Genomic DNA, 17600 nt, shown 5'->3' on the forward strand with positions numbered 1-17600 from the left:
TTGTTATTCCAATGTAGGGCCAAGATGCTCAATAGTGCCAAATTGTGTGATCTAATGAAGTAACAGGATTAGGTTGGTACTCACAAAATTCATCCCACTTATGATTTATCACACTTGAACTCATTCTTGCAGAAGTGAAAAGTTTATGCATTATTCCCACTTTGCCACTGAGCCCCACTCTACTACCTCCCTTGAAGCTGAACAACAAGCCCATCCCCTCTATATCTAAAAACCACTGGAGACCATATTATTTGTCTATTATGTGGAGTTCGCGCTGATCTTCTTTGATGAATTGAGTTTCCATTGGAAATGGAGAATTAATGTCCATTTTGTGTTCTCTATTGCGGGATTGTTTTTTTTAGTTTTTTGGTTAAAATGGTGGAAGGACACAAAAGGAGCAGCACTTTGATGAGTCTCACTGACCTAACAGGAAGTCTGAGAACATAACAAAGGTTAAAAAAAGCAAAAGGAGAACTGGAGTCTCAGAATTAAATCTGGAGCCTTTCAGTTCTAGGGACCTGACTCTTCTCTCATTTACAGTGATGTAAATCAGGAGTAACTCCATGGACTTCAATGGAATTTCACTGGTGTAACGTCAGTGTGAGTTAAAGGAGAATCGGGCCTTGGGTTCTCAATAGGCTAGGCCTTTTGAGACAGAGAGAGAGAACTGTGGTCTGAGCACAGAAACTTGGAGCCAGGAGTCTTCCAATTCCATCTTTAGCACTAGGGCTGCTCTGGGTTTTTTGTTCTTCTGCCATTTTAACCAAAAAATACTCCTCTGGTCCCTGACGAGCCCAAGAATCCAAATGCAAAGGTGATGTACTGCTATTTTTGCTCCTGTGCCAAGCTTAGCTTGGTCTGTCCTGGAGATAAATAGAAAACTTCAGTGGCTTGGTCTCCAGGGCTATTAATGTGGAGTAGGAATAGTAGAGCAAGATGGGTTCTTATTCTTATTCTAATTCAGTGTCTGTGTTTGTTTCATTTTTAGGTTTATTTAATATACAGTAAAACCTGCCTTAGAGATCACGTCTGAAGAGAAACTACCTGTTACGAGCAACTACTTGCAGAGGCCACAGAACACAACCACTCTCTGGTGTGCCAACCTCGGAAGAGAGACCACCTCTTACAAGTGACCACTTTTGCTAACTTCCATGAGTGGTTGCTCTTGGCAGGTTTTACTGTATTTGCTGTATTGCCCCCATGGGGTCCTCAGAGTGATAACTCTTCCTCTCTGTCGGTCTGTCTCGATGCCCGAGTCGGACGGCAAATGGTGCTTCCCTTTCCATGACCGGACCTTCTCCCTTGATTTCCCTCTCTTCATTTATTAACAACATTTTAAAGTTTTCAAAAAAAAAAGAAAAACAAAAAACCACGTCACTGGAACAGGATGGTGCCTTTCCTACTGCAGAGACTAGAACGGCAAATGGGGAAAAGAAAAATGGGTCAATTTTCCTTTGAGGGGGAAAAAATGGGGGGGAATGGGAGCAATTTTCTTCCTTTCCCCTCTTTCTCTTGGTGAGGGTGCGGGACCCTGGCTGAGATCAATGATTGTGATGGACATGTTTTAAAGCAGGCAGACCTCAGATTAAGAGAGGAAACCAATGACGGAAAATGCACTAAGGATTTTTATTGTTCCGTCTGGACAGACTTTTTTTTTTGTGTGTGTGTATATATTATTTTAAAAACCACTAAAATGTACAACATCTCGGGGAACAGAAAAAATGAAAGCAAAATGCATTTATCCCATCCACTCCTGGTGCAGACTGGAAGACTTTTGGAGCAGTGGGAAGGAGTGGACAGCTGGCAGAATCATTCTCCCTTCTCCCAGCCCCCTGACAAAGGATGCTGTCTTTGCACATGGCTGTAGAGGGTTCGACTTTCCAGTCTAGGATTTGGGTTATTGTTTAATTCACTTGTATGTATATATATATGGTTTTAAAATGGATTTGTTCCCTGGTGGGAGGAATCTGCAGGCATGTTTGTGCATCAGCTCAGGTGGACTAGAAGAAAAGCAAACTTTCCATGGCTTTCCCCAGTGTGTGTGGGGTGCAGAATGAGGTGCACGGAGCAATGTCCCTCACACTCTTTCCCCCTGCTCACAACTCCCTTGCAGGATACAGAGAGACAACACAACCAACAAAATACAGGCTTAGAAACATTACTTCATCAGAAGAAACTGTAATTGGCTGACCAGTGATCCTGAGGGCAGAATAATATGACACAGGAATATCTGAGAGCAGAATAACCCTTTCATGGATGTTTCTCATATCACACTCTCAGTTGCTCTCCCAGTCTCTGCTTCCCTGGCACTCCCATTTTTCTCCCCCATTTTTCTCTCTCAAACACACACACGAGGATTTCCTTAACTTACATTAAAGCCTTTTTCAGTTTCAAAAGCTATAGATCCAAGGAACTTCTTGGGCGGTTGAAGGGGTCTGGGGTGAGGGCGAGGGGAGAAAGTGAACCTCTACTTCACAGCAGTGATTAAAAACAGAAACAATCCCCTGTGGTGAAAGAGCATTGCTGACTGGTGTCCCGACCTTCACGGACATCTTAGAGAGCCTTAGAAGTCTAGGTGGCGGAGGACAAATGACTCTTCAGATAGGGACCACCTGTACACACCCCCACATGCAATTATTAAGGATATTGTTATTTATCATGTGAATTGCAGGAGGAGACCCAGTCATGGACCCACTGTGCTGAGCACTGTATAAATACACAACAAAAAACCTGTCCCTGCCCCAAAGAGCTTACAATGTAAGTTAGAGTTACAACTTTCCTTTCCCAGCTGCCTCTCCTTATTTCTTTTCCTTTACTGGGATAGCTCCCTCTCCTGGGAGAATGAGGCAGAAGAAGGGGAAAGTATGCAGTATTCTCTCCAAGGGTAATAACCCTTCTCATGGTCACTCAGTACAGCATACACATTGGGACAGAGGAAACAAGGAGTAGGCTGGAGGTAATTTTGCCTTCATATTTGTGTCCTGTTGGCAAAGGTCTCATCCACCAAATTCAGGTCTCAGTGCAGGCAGAAGTTCCATGAGGAAACTAGCAGCAGGAGAAAGGTGATGATGCAGCAGGATGGGGAGTGTTGTTCATCAGACAGGGGCTTACATCTCCCCTCACCTCAAACTCAGAGCTTCTCGCTGGCTGCCTGCTGCCAACATCCTTCTCTGCCTCTTGCACTCTGCTCCATTCACTCCACGCCATGACTTCTCAAGTCTTAAGACACTTTGCTTTCCTGCTCCAAAATCTCCTTCCTGTGGTTTGTAAAGTTAGTGAGGTTTTTTGCTTTTTTTATTTTAATGTAAGATTAATTTATACTCAGTACTGTATTTAAAGTTGTAAAAAAACAATACAAAACAAACAAACAAAACCCCAAACTCTCAATAAAGTGTTACGCTTCTTCTGTATGCAAACTGAAAAAACAAAAAATGATCAGAGGTCAGATAGAGAATCCCAGCTCCTGCACTTTCATTTCTGGGACACTTTAACTGAGATTATAAAAGCAGCAACTAGAGACTGAACATTCACATTAGCTTTTCTAGTCCACCCCAGCCGCCAGCCAAGGCTAGATTTTTCCCTAGTGTGTATTCCTCTGTATTTTGTCCAGTCTAGTTTTCAATGACTCAAGCACTTGGGATTTCTCATTCTAATAGGTCTCACCTTTAGCAATGTTTTCTGATGCCCAGCCAGACTTTCCCATTGCTCACTTTCATCCCATTATTCCAGGTTCTACTCCTTTGAACAGCTCAAAACAATTCCTCTTCCTCTCTGCTGTTTACATTCTTCATAGGCTCCTAAACAGTTGACATATTCCCCGCCTTAGTCATCGTCTAGACATCTACAGCTCTTCTCTCATAAGGGTTCAGAAGGCCAACGTGTTTCCCCTTCCACTGAGTAAGGGAGGGGTTGCACATTCTGGCACCCATGTGTCATAGTGCTGCCCCATGCTACAGTGCAGTTAACCAGGGCCGCCGCTTCCATTTAGGCGACCTAGGCAATTGCCTAGGGCGCCAGGATTATTGGGGGGCAGCATTTTTCGGGGGGGGGGCGGCAGGCAGCTCCGGTGGACCTCCCACAGGCATGCCTGTGGCAGCTCCACCGGAGCCGCGGGAGCAGCGGACCCTCCATAGGAACGCCTGCGGCAGGTCCACCGGAGCCGCGGGAATGCCTGCAGCAGCTCCACCGGAGCTGTGGGACCAGCGGACCCTCCATAGGAACGCCTGCGGCAGGTCCACCGGAGCCGCGGGAATGCCTGCGGCAGCTCCACCGGAGCTGTGGGACCAGTGGACCCTCCATAGGAACGCCTGCGGCAGGTCCACCGGAGCCGCGGGAGCAGCGCGCGGGGCGGCGAAATGGCCGTGCACCTAGGGCGCCAAAAACACTGGCGCCGGTCCTGCAGTTAACACACATGTCGGTACAAACAGCTGCCTCAATCTGGGCTGTTCCACAGAGAACTGTTGGAATGGCTCTCTGAACTGGTGAATCACCCCCCAGTTCTCCATTCTCTGAGTCCCCTGCTCTGTTTTAGTTAGTGAAACAATTGTTCCACATTGTTTTACTAACTAAAAGAAGCAAAGAATCCTGTGGCACCTTATAGACTAACAGACGTTTTGGAGCATGAGCTTTCGTGGGCGAATACGCTCCAAAACGTCTGTTAGTCTATAAGGTGCCACAGGATTCTTTGCTGCTTTACAGATCCAGACTAACACGGCTACCCCTCTGATACCTAACTAAAAGAGTAATTCAGAGTCTTGGAGATGCAGCATTCAAAATTCTCTTGTAACAACTTGTGTACAATTGCACCCTGCTACCCTACAATCTCCCTGGCAGTTTAGAGAAGTCATCCTTCCCTTTCCTTCCTAAAATATTCTCGTGTTGCCTGTTGTGGTTTCTGACTAAACGTAGCACAGGAACACCACAATTTAATGGCCCTCTTCTTACAGTCTAATCACATGTACAGGAAAAGGCCTGACAGCTCTGAAACTCCACCAGCTCATTGAGCTGGGTTCACTCATTAATACTCAGTTCCCTTTACCTGCTCTCTGGTACAGTGGTTTTCAAACCCAGTTGAAGAAAATTGTTGATGCCTGCAACCCAATGGAGCTGGGGATGTGAGGTTTGGGGTGTGGGAGGGGCTCAGGGCTGGGGCAGAGGGTTGGGGTGTGGGGGTGAGGGCTGCGGGGTGGGGATGCGGGGTTTAGAGTGCAAGGGGGCTCTGGGTTTGTGAGAGCTCACAGCTGGGGCAGAGGGTTGGGGTGCAGGAGGGGGTCAGGGCTCTGGGCTGGGGGTGCAGGCTCTGGGCTGGGGCCAGGGATGAGGGGTTTGGGATGCAGAAAGGGGCTCCAGTTTTGAGGGGAGGCTCAGAGCTAGTGAAGGGGATTGGGGTGCAGGCTTATCTCGGGCAGCTCCTGGTGGTGCTAAGGCAGTCTTCTTGCCTATCCTGGCACCACAAACCGCGCTGCGCTCTGGAAGCAGCCAGCAGCAGGTCCGGCTCCTAGGCAGAGACGCACAAGCAGCTCTGCGTGGCTCTCGCCCGCAGGCACCACCCTCCCTCAGCTCCCACTGGCTGGGAACTGGCCAATGGGAGTGCAGAGCCGGTGCTTGGGGCAGGGGCAGCACACAGAGCCCCGTGGTCCCCTTGCCCAGGAGCCGGACCTGCTGCTGGCCGCTTCTGGGGCGCAGCGCGGTGTCAGAACAGGTAGGGAATAGCCTGCCTTAGCCGGGTAGCACTGCTGATAGGACTTTTAACGGCCTGGTTGGTGGTGCTGACCAGAGCCGCTGCGACCCAGTGCCTGACATGTCGTGACCCGCAGTTTGAAAACCACTGCTCTGGTAGAGGGAGCCAAGCAACAACCAATATATTCAGCACTGATGTATACAGACCCAATTGGGAGCTCCTCGTTCCACCTCCTCGGTGGCAGATCCAAAGAGCTCAATGTTCTATATAGTTCCCAATCCAGAGGCTACCTCCACATACAGGGCCTGGATTCCAGTGTTCCAAGGATCGTCTCTTATTCGGGCACTGTTCATGAAAGGTGCAGGACAATTACTACACGTCTCCTATAGGAAACTGTACTTCAGTGGTAGCTGAATGGCCTCTATCTGCATTCTCTACAGCACATTGGGATTAGCAGAATGGAAAGTGCTAGAGAAATCTAAGAGATGATGCTGATGCAAAATGCTTTGGTCTAGAAATCAGGACTGGAATTCCTGTAAGAAGAGGCACTTTCTCATGAGACTTCTCCAGACTAGTCTTACAATGAAATACTTCAAGCAGCTTTGGGTTGAGGGGAACTGCGTGCAAGGCAATGAAGAATCAGGCATATTCAGGTCAGAACCATGCAGATTGTACCCTTACTTGTGGGAGAAAAAGGGGAGGTTGTGTTCCCACTCCATGAGCCCAGTATGGGACATGTTCCCTCTTTGTCCTCTACACACACATGCCATGCTACAGCAGTTCAAACAGACAGGTACAAAATCATCTGGAAGACTGATAACAAGCAAACATTTATGTATAGCTCTAGCTACTCCTAAATGAATAGGTGCTGCATGACACCATTGCTCAGAACGCTTTTGACATTACAACACTTGTTCAATGCCTGGCATCCATATATAACAGCTATGCTAGAACTGATTATAATGTTTGGGTGCAGGATCTTGGATAAGTCTTTACTTCAGGACTAATTGAACTGATGCAGCATACGATGTTTTCTCTCCAATGAGGAGAGGAAACCACAGCACTACCGCTGCACTAGCATAGTCAGGCCTCCAAATGCCATCCCAGAAAGTGGAAATGAGCTCCCAGCAATTGTGCTGGGCACGATGGGCAATTCAAAAGTCCTAGGATTTCCTGTACAAGTTGTAAGGAGTGCTGTATAGGGATGTGCCAAAATAACTCTGGTGGAGTTGCTGCATGGACACATAAAACCAGTGTTGCCAGCTCTCATGATTTTATCAAGAGTCTTATGACAGCTGATATTTTACTTAATGCCTCAACTCCTGGCAAATTGTGATTACACGTGAATATAGATTAATAATAATAATAATAATCCTAATAATCTTTCATTAGTTTCTAGCCCTTGTGGTTGTGGAAAAAAGCTTGACATTTTGACATACATGCACCCCAAAGGCTCAAAACCTATAAGGCAAATAAAAAGACTGCCAAATTCATTATTTTTTAAAAATCATGATTTTTCAGTCACTCTGATGATTTTTCAGTGTTCAGGATTAGTAATACTGAAATCGTTGCAAGGACAAGGGACGCAACTAATTATTACACCCAATCACTCTTCCCGCAACAGTTTCCTCACCCAGGCCCCAGTTCAGGAAAGCACTTAATTACATGCTTAAATCTATCCCTCTTTAGAAATGGGCCTTAAACACATGCTTAAAAGCAGCAGTTTTGCATCATGATCCCCTTCTGACAACAAAAATTACTACATGACCCAGGGCAGGGTTGGGGTAGAGCCCGAATCCCATGGGCTTCAGCCCCAGGCCCCAGCAAATCTAACGCTGGCTCTGGCAACCCCATTAAAATGGGGTCCCCGACCCACTTTGGGATCTCGACTCACAGTTTGAGAACTGCTGAGTTAGGCACATGCTTACATGCTGCCCTGAGTAGGGATGCTTTCCCGATTCAGGACCTCAGAGCCAGACTGTGACCCTCTTCACTAACACTGGTGAGCAGTTACTCATGAGTGGGCTCATTTACATCAGTGGGGCTAGTTCTGTAGGTGTTCTCCAGGGTTGGTAAGGGGTCACAATCCGGCTTCAAGGACACTAGCTCTTAGTATAGAAACAACTTCTGACTCTGAATTCTACGTATGTTTATATAGGTCTGAAAATATGCCCATGTCTCTCTGTGTGAAAGTGTGTGGGAGGAAGGGAGAGAAAGAACAAGTGAAAAACAGAATGAAAAGGAGGAAAATATGAGAAAAAACTGAAAATGCCAAAACCTCAACCACACAGCTGTTCATCACTTAATTTCACACAACCCATGACCGCATTCTACTGCTCGCTTGACTGCTGTAATCTCCCCATGACCAAGTGAGCATAGCAAGGCCCTGGACATTTCTCAACTTAAAAAGCTTTACATCAATTGTTACAGACTTGTCACACACACACACACACACACACACACACACACACACACACACACACACACACACACACACACACACACACACACACACACACACACACACACACACACACACACACACAGTAAAGTGGTGTGTTGGAGCCTAGCTTGGGCCTCTCTCATTGGCAGCTGCAGAACTTACTTAAGTGTGGGGACCACAGGATGAGGCTTTGGAGTTCCCAGCTGTCACCATAGCAGCACTGATAATGGCTTACAGAGGTGCAGAGGGGAATGAACTAAGGCTTGTGTTTCAAAATAAGTAATAATAATACATAGTTCTTTTCACCTGTAGCTCTCAAAGGGATTTGCAAAGAAGGTCAGTATCATTATCCCCAATTTATGGGGATGGGGAAACTGAGACACAGAGGGGGTAGTAACTTGCTCAAGGTCACTGGCAGACCCTGGTCAGAATCCAGGTCTTCTGAGTCCCAATCCAATGTGTGATCCACTAGTTCACATTGCCTCCCAAAATGTGCTACCTTTAGGAACCCTTTCCTTCACTATAAGAACAGATACCAAACTAAATTCTCCAGAGACTCCACAGCCTTGGTTTCACATGCAGGAGAACAACAGTGCCCAGAGAAGAACAGCACCAACAACAAACAGAAAAAAAAAATTCTCATTACAAAGTGAGTTAAAGAAACATTCTGGAAGCAATTAAGCCTAAATAAAAATGTTGTGGGGAACCTGGCAGCACATAGATTTCAGGTTTGACAGTCAACACTTACTTTAAAATGTTTGTTGAGATTTTTTTGAACGCTTGTGAAAATGAAGGGTCAACAGCGATAGGCAGAAGCTGGATAGTGTGTATCCGTGGAGGTCCTGGGAGAGCCTGTCTAATCCAGCTCTGCCAGTCACCTCAGCTGTTGAAGCAGTCCCTGCTATTCCAGTTCTTGAATCTGTGGGGAGGTCTGCCAATGCATCTCTACCCTGACTGGCTGCAGCACCTTGTGCTTCTCCAGGCCTGGGCCTCACACAGGTCTTTTCTGCATTAGGACACTTCTTACCCATTTTTCAGCAGTGGTGCAGCTGTACTAATATACCAATGGTGCAGATGTCAGCGCAGAGTAGGATTGAATGACATGGTGGTAAAAATGCCTGCACCTGGTTTGCCCTGCAGTTTACACCACTGGCAGCACTGGTGCAACTGCGTCATTGCTGAAATGCAGGTATGAAATTTCCAAGCACAGATGTATCCGCACAGCTCTGCCAATGCATCTCTTCCCCTTTAATCCTGCAGCAAAATCACAGTGCTGAATTAGTGACTGTACACTTATCACCTCTGGCTGCAAGCTGCGATGTCACAAACGCAGGATGATGAGATCAGCACAGGATCAAGTGGGGAAGTGGTGAACTGGAATGTGCTTGGCAAGAAAAGCTCTTACTCAGACATGTATCTACAATCACAGCAAAGGGCACAACCAGCCAAGGGGATATAGAGATCATATATATATTCTTGTTGTTTGCTCCTGTATGAAAGTCATCTTTTAAGGGTGTCTTCACTGCAAAGGTTACCTAGGTCCAGGCACCCAGGTTAGACAAGCCCACCAGCAAAGCATTGCTGAGCCATGCTCAGATCATACCCATGTAGCTGCGTCCACACTGCTGCCACAGGAACCTGGGTTAGGCTCGAGCATTTCAGGGGGCATATCCCATGGTTCTTAGCACTGCAGTAAGCTGAGCTGCTCTAGGAATTGTTTTGTGGTATGTTGTAGGAGAACTTGCCTGTCCTGCCCTAGGCCCCTGTGCAGAATGTTTGTAACTCATCAACTTGGTAAACTAAAACACTTATGGTTCTGCCTGCTCCTCACTTCTGTCCATTCCAGATGGTGCCAAGGCATGGCTCTAGCTCAGGACGATTACCTGTTCCTGATTTTGGCACTGTTGATGCAGCAGAATTCAGACAGGGGGCATGAGACTCAGTGGAGGGCATTGTGGCAGCAGGTCGTGGCCCTCAGGCAGTGGCAATGGGTCCTGGTGAGGATATCAGGCAGGCTGCATGCTAACATGGCAGAGTGGAGATGGCTGATGTAGATTGTAATCACTGTGGATTCCTCCTGTGCAGACTGGAAGAGACTGGAGCAGGACCACAAGCACAGTGCGGTGGGATTACATCCTCACGCAGACCTGGGATAACCAACATTCGCTCCAGAACTTTCATATTGGGAAGCAGACTTTCATAGACCTGTGTGATGAGCTTGCCTCAACCCTCCAGTGCCAGGACATGCAGACGAGGGAGGCCATACTAGTCCAGAATCATAGACGTGTAGGACTGGAAGGGGCCTTGAGAGGTCATCTAGGCCAGTCCCCTGCACTCAAGGCAGGGCTTCATAATAACTAGAAGTGGGTTGCTATTTCCATCTGGGAGCTGGCTATTGGTGGCCGGCGATAAGTTTGTGGCTAACCACTCTGGTGTTGGCAAGTCAACTGTTGGGTGCTTTGGTGGTGGAGGTGTGTGAGGCAATTATTGCTGTAGTTTACTGGGAGGTGGTGGACATTGCGAATACCCCCAAATCAAGAGCTGGCTTTGAGAGAATGGGGTTCTAGATCTGTGCTGGGGCCATCAACAGCACAGATGTGCCCACTGTTTGCCTGCCACAAAGTGCACGTGAACATGCCAACCAGAATGGATATTGTCAGCTCCTTACTCAGGGCTTGGCCAACCAAAAAGGGAGGTTCGTGATCACCTATGTTGAATGCATTGGCAGGGTGCATGAGGTCAGGGGACTCAGAAGGCTTAGTGTTTACCTGTTTGGACAAGACGGGACTTTATTCCCTCCCAGTAATATGGATATCAAGGGGGTTCTGTGCCCACTGATATTTTAGGGAACTCAGCCTATCTATCCTCCATCGCCCTGGCTCATGAAGCCCTGCCCTAACATCAGAGCACTTGGCAGAAGGCAGCTTATTTGAGACCAAGATAGTGCTGCCTCCAAACTGTTTGGATTCTAGTGTGCCCAACACCACTTGTGTCGTTAGGGTGTGCTGCATACTACACTACATATACAGAGATAAGGAAGGCAGCTTTCCCCCGGAGCAGGTTCAAGACACTTCTAAGATACAGGCCCACACCGGCAATGAGAAAGGGCACCTCTGATCGCTGGGGCTGGGTCCAGGAGACCAAGGAAACCCTGTGTGCCCATATACTTTCATCACATGGGGAGATGGGTGGGGAAATGAGATATTATGATAGGGGAATGTGATGTTGTGTAGTCTTGTAGTTTGTGTGTGTGTTCATTTGCCATTGCTTTTATGTAATTTTCTGTGCATTTATGAGATTTTATTAAAAGTTTTGGATAAAACTTCCTGCTTCCTCCTTTTTTCCCAAGCACTCACACACTGGTGTAATGTACAACTACCATACTTCATCAAACATTCTTTATTCAAAACAAATGCAGGCAGCTCAGCTGCCACTATGCAAAGTGTGCAAATGTTAATAAAAGCGAAAATGTAGTGTGTGATTAAAATAGGGTGACCAGATGTTCCAATTTTATAGGGACAGTCCAGATATTCAGGGATTTGTCTTATACAGGCATCTATTACTCTCTATCCCTTGTTCTGATTTTTCACACTTACTATCTGGTCAGCCTAGATGAAAGCCAACCATAACACTAAACAGTTTTGTAATGTCCCTGGTAATGAAATTGCATATCACCAGTGTATCTGTTCTCCCTTTCCTAAGGCTGTATGGACAAGAGTGAACAGGGTACATCTGCCTGTGCACCCTTCCATTCTCTCTAGTCACCCCAGTTGAGAAGTAATTCTGCAAAGATTTCTTTTTGGGGGCAGGGGGGTGTGCAGAAGGAGAGGTGGAAAAGTGTGCTGCCCCTTTAAAGGCTGTGGAGGTATTATTTAAGTGGAAAAAGTGTTTCATGGTTGCGATAGAATGTGTTTGTGTTTCACTAATTGATTGAGGCAAAAGAGAGAGCGAAAAGACCTTCCTCCCCCGTGACAGATTCAGGAATTTTTCCGCTAATCAAGAAGGAAAACAAAAAGCTGTGCTATGAGCGGGAGAATAGGAAGAGGGGGGATTCCCAGGTGTCCCATAACACTGACGGTCATGGACAAAACATTTCAATCTAAGCAGACCCTGCACTGGAAAGTCTGAGGCAGCGCTGGTGAAAGCTACAAATTAGGAGTGTGCCTCTCGATAGCAATGACTACCCTGGCACTACTATACCTGCTGCCAACAAACTGTGCCTTCTTCCTTCCAAATGCAGAGGGTAGGGGCAATAGACTCAGAGTGGGGGAAGTTATTCTAGAGCAGTGGCCCCCAAACTTTTTCCATCGCACCCCCACTTACATATAATGGAATCTGTCTGGATACTACCACCCTCCCCCTAGGAATTGTGGTGGGGAGCTGCGGTCGGAGCTGCAGTTGGGGCAGAGAGAGGGGCCACAGCTGCGGTCAGGAGCCAGGGCCAGGAGCGGGGTTGCAGCCAGGGCAGCATCCAAGACTTGAGTTGCAGCTTGGGCCGTGGCCAACAGCAGAGCCACAGCCGGGGCTGCGGCTGGCACAGCGGCCGGGAGCAGAGCTGGAGGCCAAGGCCAGGCCCGAGTTTCATCTGCAGGAGGGTCAGGAGCAGAGCTGGGGACAGAGCAGGACGGGGTGGTGCTTCCTCCCCGCCCCCACATGGGGGCTGGCCTGGGCCCCGCCATGTCCCCACAAAATGTTCCTCCACATCCCACAATTTGAGGACCACTGTTCTAGACAGGGCTGGCTCCAGGGTTTTTGCCGCCCCAAGAGGCAGGGAAAAAAAAAAGCCTTGATTGTGATTGGCAGCAGCTCCACGGTGCCGCTTTCTTCTTCGGCAGCAGGTCCTTCTCTCTGAGAGGGACTGAGGGACCCGCTGCTGAATTGCTGCCAAAAAGCCTGATGTGCTTCCCCTTCCCCTTGGCCACCCCAAGCACCTGCTTGCTGAGCTGGTGCCTGGAGTCAGCCCTGGTTCTAGAGCAGGGGCAGGCAAACTTTTTGGCCTGAGAGCCACATTGGGTTTTGGAAATTGTATGGAGGGCCAGTTAGGGGAGGCTGTGCCTCCCCAAACAGCCAGGCATGGCCCCTGCCCCCTATCCATCCCCCTGCTTCTCACCCCCTGATGGCCCTCCCTGGGACTCCAGCCCCATCCAACCCCCCTGTTCCCTGATGGCCTCCCTGGGACCCCTGCCCCATCCACTCCCCCCTCCCTGTCCCCTGACTGCCCCCAGAACACCCACCCCTGACTGCCCTCTGCTGCCCCATCCAACCGTCCCCTTCTTGACTGCCCCCCAGGACCCTGCCCTCATTCAACCCCCTTGTTCCCTGCCCTCTGACCACCCCAATCCTTATCCACACCCTGAATTCCCCTGCCCTCTATCCAACCCCCCCTGCTCCCTGCCCACTTACCGCACTGCTTGGAGCACTGGCGGCTGGCGGCACTACAGCCACGCCGCCCGGCTGGAGCCTGCCACACCACAGCGCAGCACAGAGCACCAGGTCAGGCCGGGCTCTGCAGCTGCACTGCCCGGTCACCCAGAGCATTGTGCCAGCGGCATGGTGTGCTGAGGCTGTGGAGGAGGGGGAGCAGTGAGGAAGGGGCGGGGGACTAGCCTCCCAGGGCAGGAGCTCAGGGGCCGGGCAGGAGAGTCCCGCAGGCCGGATATGGCCCACGGGCCGTCGTTTGCCCACCTCTGTTCTAGAGTGTATGCTAATGGGCAGAAAAATCCTGTGCAGTCTTCCCCTTATGGGAGCTGCTTCCTGAGTCTATTCCAGAGTGGAATAAAAATCCAGTTTGATTCTTCTCCATTCAGGGGCTGCACCACAGTCCATTTCAAGGAGCCCAGGAATCCAGTGAAGCTTCTTCCTCCCCTTCTGGAGGGCTGTAGCTGTCTGACCATACTGCAGACTTAATTAGTCCTTTTCACATGGGGGCAAGTTACAGATAAATCGTGTACTGAGGCTGAAATTGGAAATAATTCTCCCCATTCAGTTTTGGCAAAGAATGCTTCTCTCCTGACTCTGCAAGGGCTAGTATGAGCTGCACAGTAATCAAATAAAGCATTTTCTCAGTTAAGCTGCCTTTAATTGTATTAGATGAAATAGAAGGGAGCAGCTGAACAGGATCTACAATTTTCCCGATAAGTATTTTCCCCTTTCCATGGATAATTCCATTGGATGGGATGCAGCATATTGTTTTGTCTATTTCTTTAGGTTTTGTACATAAATTCAAAGTTTGTGACAGTGAAGGATACATTGGAGACAGTTATAGTGCAAGCAGGTATCAGGCAAGCTTCCCCCTCCAAGTAGGGTTGCCAGTTTTGGTTGGACTTATTCCTGGAGGTTTCATCACATGACATAATATTTAGTTAAAGATGAATCTTTAATTCCCGGAGACTCCATAACAATCCTGGAGGGCTGGCAACCCTACCTCCAAGCATACACATTGAAAGGTATGTCAATGTACCTCATTCTTGACCTACAGCACTTGTTGCTATTCCTGTTCCTTCCTTCTCTCAACTCTATCCCAGTACAGTAGCTCAGTTCTGATCTGCAGTCCCTCCACTAACATCACATTCAAAATCTAAGAAACGAAGAAATACTTTACTGTAGTGCAGTACAAACGTTTTCAGCAAGGAAATACTTCCTGAAGAGGTCTGTGCTAAACAAACACTTTCTATCAGAGGAGGAGCACATGGCATGTACCCCTGTCCTCAGTAAAGGATTTGCCTTAAAATATGTGATTACCTGCACTCTAGAAAGCAGATTTGTTTATGAATGTAGATTTTAAAAAATCTGTGTGTGAACATCTGTAGGGGAAGTGGGAGCATGCAGACAGAAGACAATACGACACTGGCCCAGTTATTAACGTGCTTGGTAAAAACTCTGAAGATTTGCTGTCTGACCAACTTAGTATAAACAGCTGGAGGAAATAAGCTATTAGCCTTCCACCTTTACCCACTGTTAGACCAATCCACCTCAGTCTTTATCTGCAGCAGGCCATCCAGTTCATGTCCTAGTATCAAGAGTAAATCCAATACTGTACACTACAAACCTGATCTGCAAGCCCCTAATCACATTCCAGTCCTGGGTCTCTGGCAGGGACAGCCAATCATGTTTAACATGAAGAAGATGGCAGTTATGAGTGATGGTTTTGTGATGTGCAGAAACAGGGGTTTGAATAAGACCTAAGGAAATCATTTTATATGGACTCTAATCAAAAGCTGAACCTACGTTTCCAAAGGTAAAAGGGAAATGCTGTAATATACCCCACCCACTGGTCTGAAACACAGTAATTTTAAGAGACTGAGTGGATGATTATGTAGTAGATGATAGTTACAGGGTATTAGGGGGATGCTAAAGTAGTGTTGTTGAAGGCATAATTCCAAATGATCCTCCACTCCTAAAACCTCACAATCAGAAGACTGTGTATTGAAAAATGCCAGGTACTGCCAGACTGTCCATGCAGACAGAAATTGCATATGTCCCCCACAGCCTGTGTGACCTAGGACATGTCTCTCTAAGATCTCCATCTGTAAAATGGGGGTGATAATACTTTGCTAGCCTATGGATGTGGGGATAAATCCATTAAAGACTGTGAGGGGCTCAGATACTATAGAGATGGGGGCCATGGCAGTACCATAGTGAAATAGATTTGATTTGTTAATGGAGGGAAGTTATTTCGCAAACAGTGACAGAAAAGGTGTGTCTGGCAGGGCCTGTCACCCAGTCCTGTCTGACCTTCTTACAAATTCAGGGTGCCTTCCTGCTCACAAGAAAAACAATGCGGTACAAGTAGGGCTGTAAATTAATCACAGTTAACTCAAACAATTAACTCGAAACAAATTAACTCGATTAAAACAATTAATCCTGATTAATCGCAGTTTAATCGCACTGTTAAACAATAAAAGAATATCAATTTAAATTCATTGTAAATATTTTTGGATGTTTTTCTACATTTTAAAATACATTGATTTCAATTACAACAGAATACAAAGTGTATAGTGCTCACTTTATATTATTTTTATTACAAATATTTACACTAAAAAGATAAACAAAAGAAAAAGTATTTTGCAATTCACCTCATACAAGTACTGTAGTGCAATCTTTTTATCATGAAAGTGCAACTTACAAATGCAGAATTATTATTTTTTACATAACTGCACTCAAAAATAAAACAATGTAAACTTTAGAGCCTACAAGTCCACTCAGTCCTACTTCTTGTTCAGCCAATCGCTAAGACCAACAAGTTTGTTTACATTTTAGGAAGATAATGCTGCCTGCTTCTTATTTAAAATGTCACCTGAGAGTGAGAACAGGAGTTCTCATGGCATTTTTGTAGCCGGCATTGCAGGGTATTGTACAAGCCAGATATGCTAAACATTTGTATGTCCCTTCATGCTTTGGCCACCATTCCAGAGGACATGCTTCCATGCTGATGACGCTTGTTAAAAAATGTGTTAATTAAATTTGTAACTGAACAAATTGTGGGAGAATTGTATGTCTCCTGCTCTGTGGTTTTACCCGCATTCTGCCATATATTTTGTGTTATGACCATCTCGGATGATGATCCAGCACATGTTTGATTTAAGAACACTTTCAGCGCAGATTTGACTAAACACAAAGAAAGTACCTGTCATAAACATATAAGTAAGAGTTAATAGAACAGAAGTACTTTATATCTCTTTTGCCTGTAAAGGGTTAACAAAATCAGTGAGCCTGGCTGTCACCTGACCAGAGGACCAATCAGGGGACAGGATACTTTCAAATCTTGAGGGAGGGAAGTTTTGTGTGTGCTGTTAGTTTTTGGTGGTTGTTCACTCAGGGGGCTCAGAGGGACCAGACATGCAACCAGGTTTCTCTCCAATCTCTACAATACAGGCTCTTATAAGTTCAAAATAGTGAGTACTAGGTAGATAAGGCGAGTTAGGCTTATGTTTGTTTTCTTTATTTGCAAATGTGTATTTGGCTGGAAGGAGTTCAAATGTGTATTTGGCTGGAGGGAGTTCAAATTTGTATTTTGCTGAAACGATTTTAATTTGTACTTGTATACTTAGGCCGGGAGGGTATTCCCAGTGTCTATAGCTGAAAGACCCTGTAACATATTCCATCTGAAATTTACAAAGATAATTTTTACGATTTTTTTCTTTCTTTAATTAAAAGCTTTTCTTGTTTAAGAACCTGATTGTTTTTTTATTCTGGTTAGACCCCAGGGGACTGGGTCTGGATCCACCAGGGAATTGGTGGGGAGAAAGGAGGGAAGGGAGAGAGAAAGGTTAATTTTCTCTCTGTGTTAGGATTACTTTCTCTCTCAGGGAGAGTCTGGGAGGGGGAGAGAGAAGGAGGGAGAAGGTGAATTGTCCTCTGTGTTTTGAGATTCAAGGAGTTTGAATCACAGTGATCTTCCAGGGTAACCCAGGGAGGGGAAGCCTGGGAAAGGCAATGGTGAGGGAAAGGTTTTACTTTTCTTGTGTTAAGATCCAG

At 46.8% G+C, this 17600-nt stretch overlaps 1 protein-coding gene and 1 long non-coding RNA gene across 2 annotated transcripts in view; one reads left to right on the forward strand and one right to left on the reverse strand.

Annotated features, from left to right (window-relative positions):
- PDGFB (platelet derived growth factor subunit B) overlaps positions 1-3403 on the forward strand; it is a 29760-nt gene extending 26357 nt beyond the window's left edge. Inside the window, exon 8 of the mRNA XM_050917640.1 lies at positions 989-3403. The gene's annotated coding sequence lies outside the window, so the exon portion shown is untranslated. The remainder of the gene's footprint in view (positions 1-988) is intronic.
- LOC127031071 (uncharacterized) overlaps positions 1-17600 on the reverse strand; it is a 94515-nt gene that overhangs the window by 47759 nt on the left and 29156 nt on the right. The window lies entirely within an intron of this gene.

This window comes from Gopherus flavomarginatus, chromosome 1, assembly GCF_025201925.1.
Source record: "Gopherus flavomarginatus isolate rGopFla2 chromosome 1, rGopFla2.mat.asm, whole genome shotgun sequence".
Classification (NCBI taxonomy): Eukaryota; Metazoa; Chordata; order Testudines; family Testudinidae; genus Gopherus; species Gopherus flavomarginatus.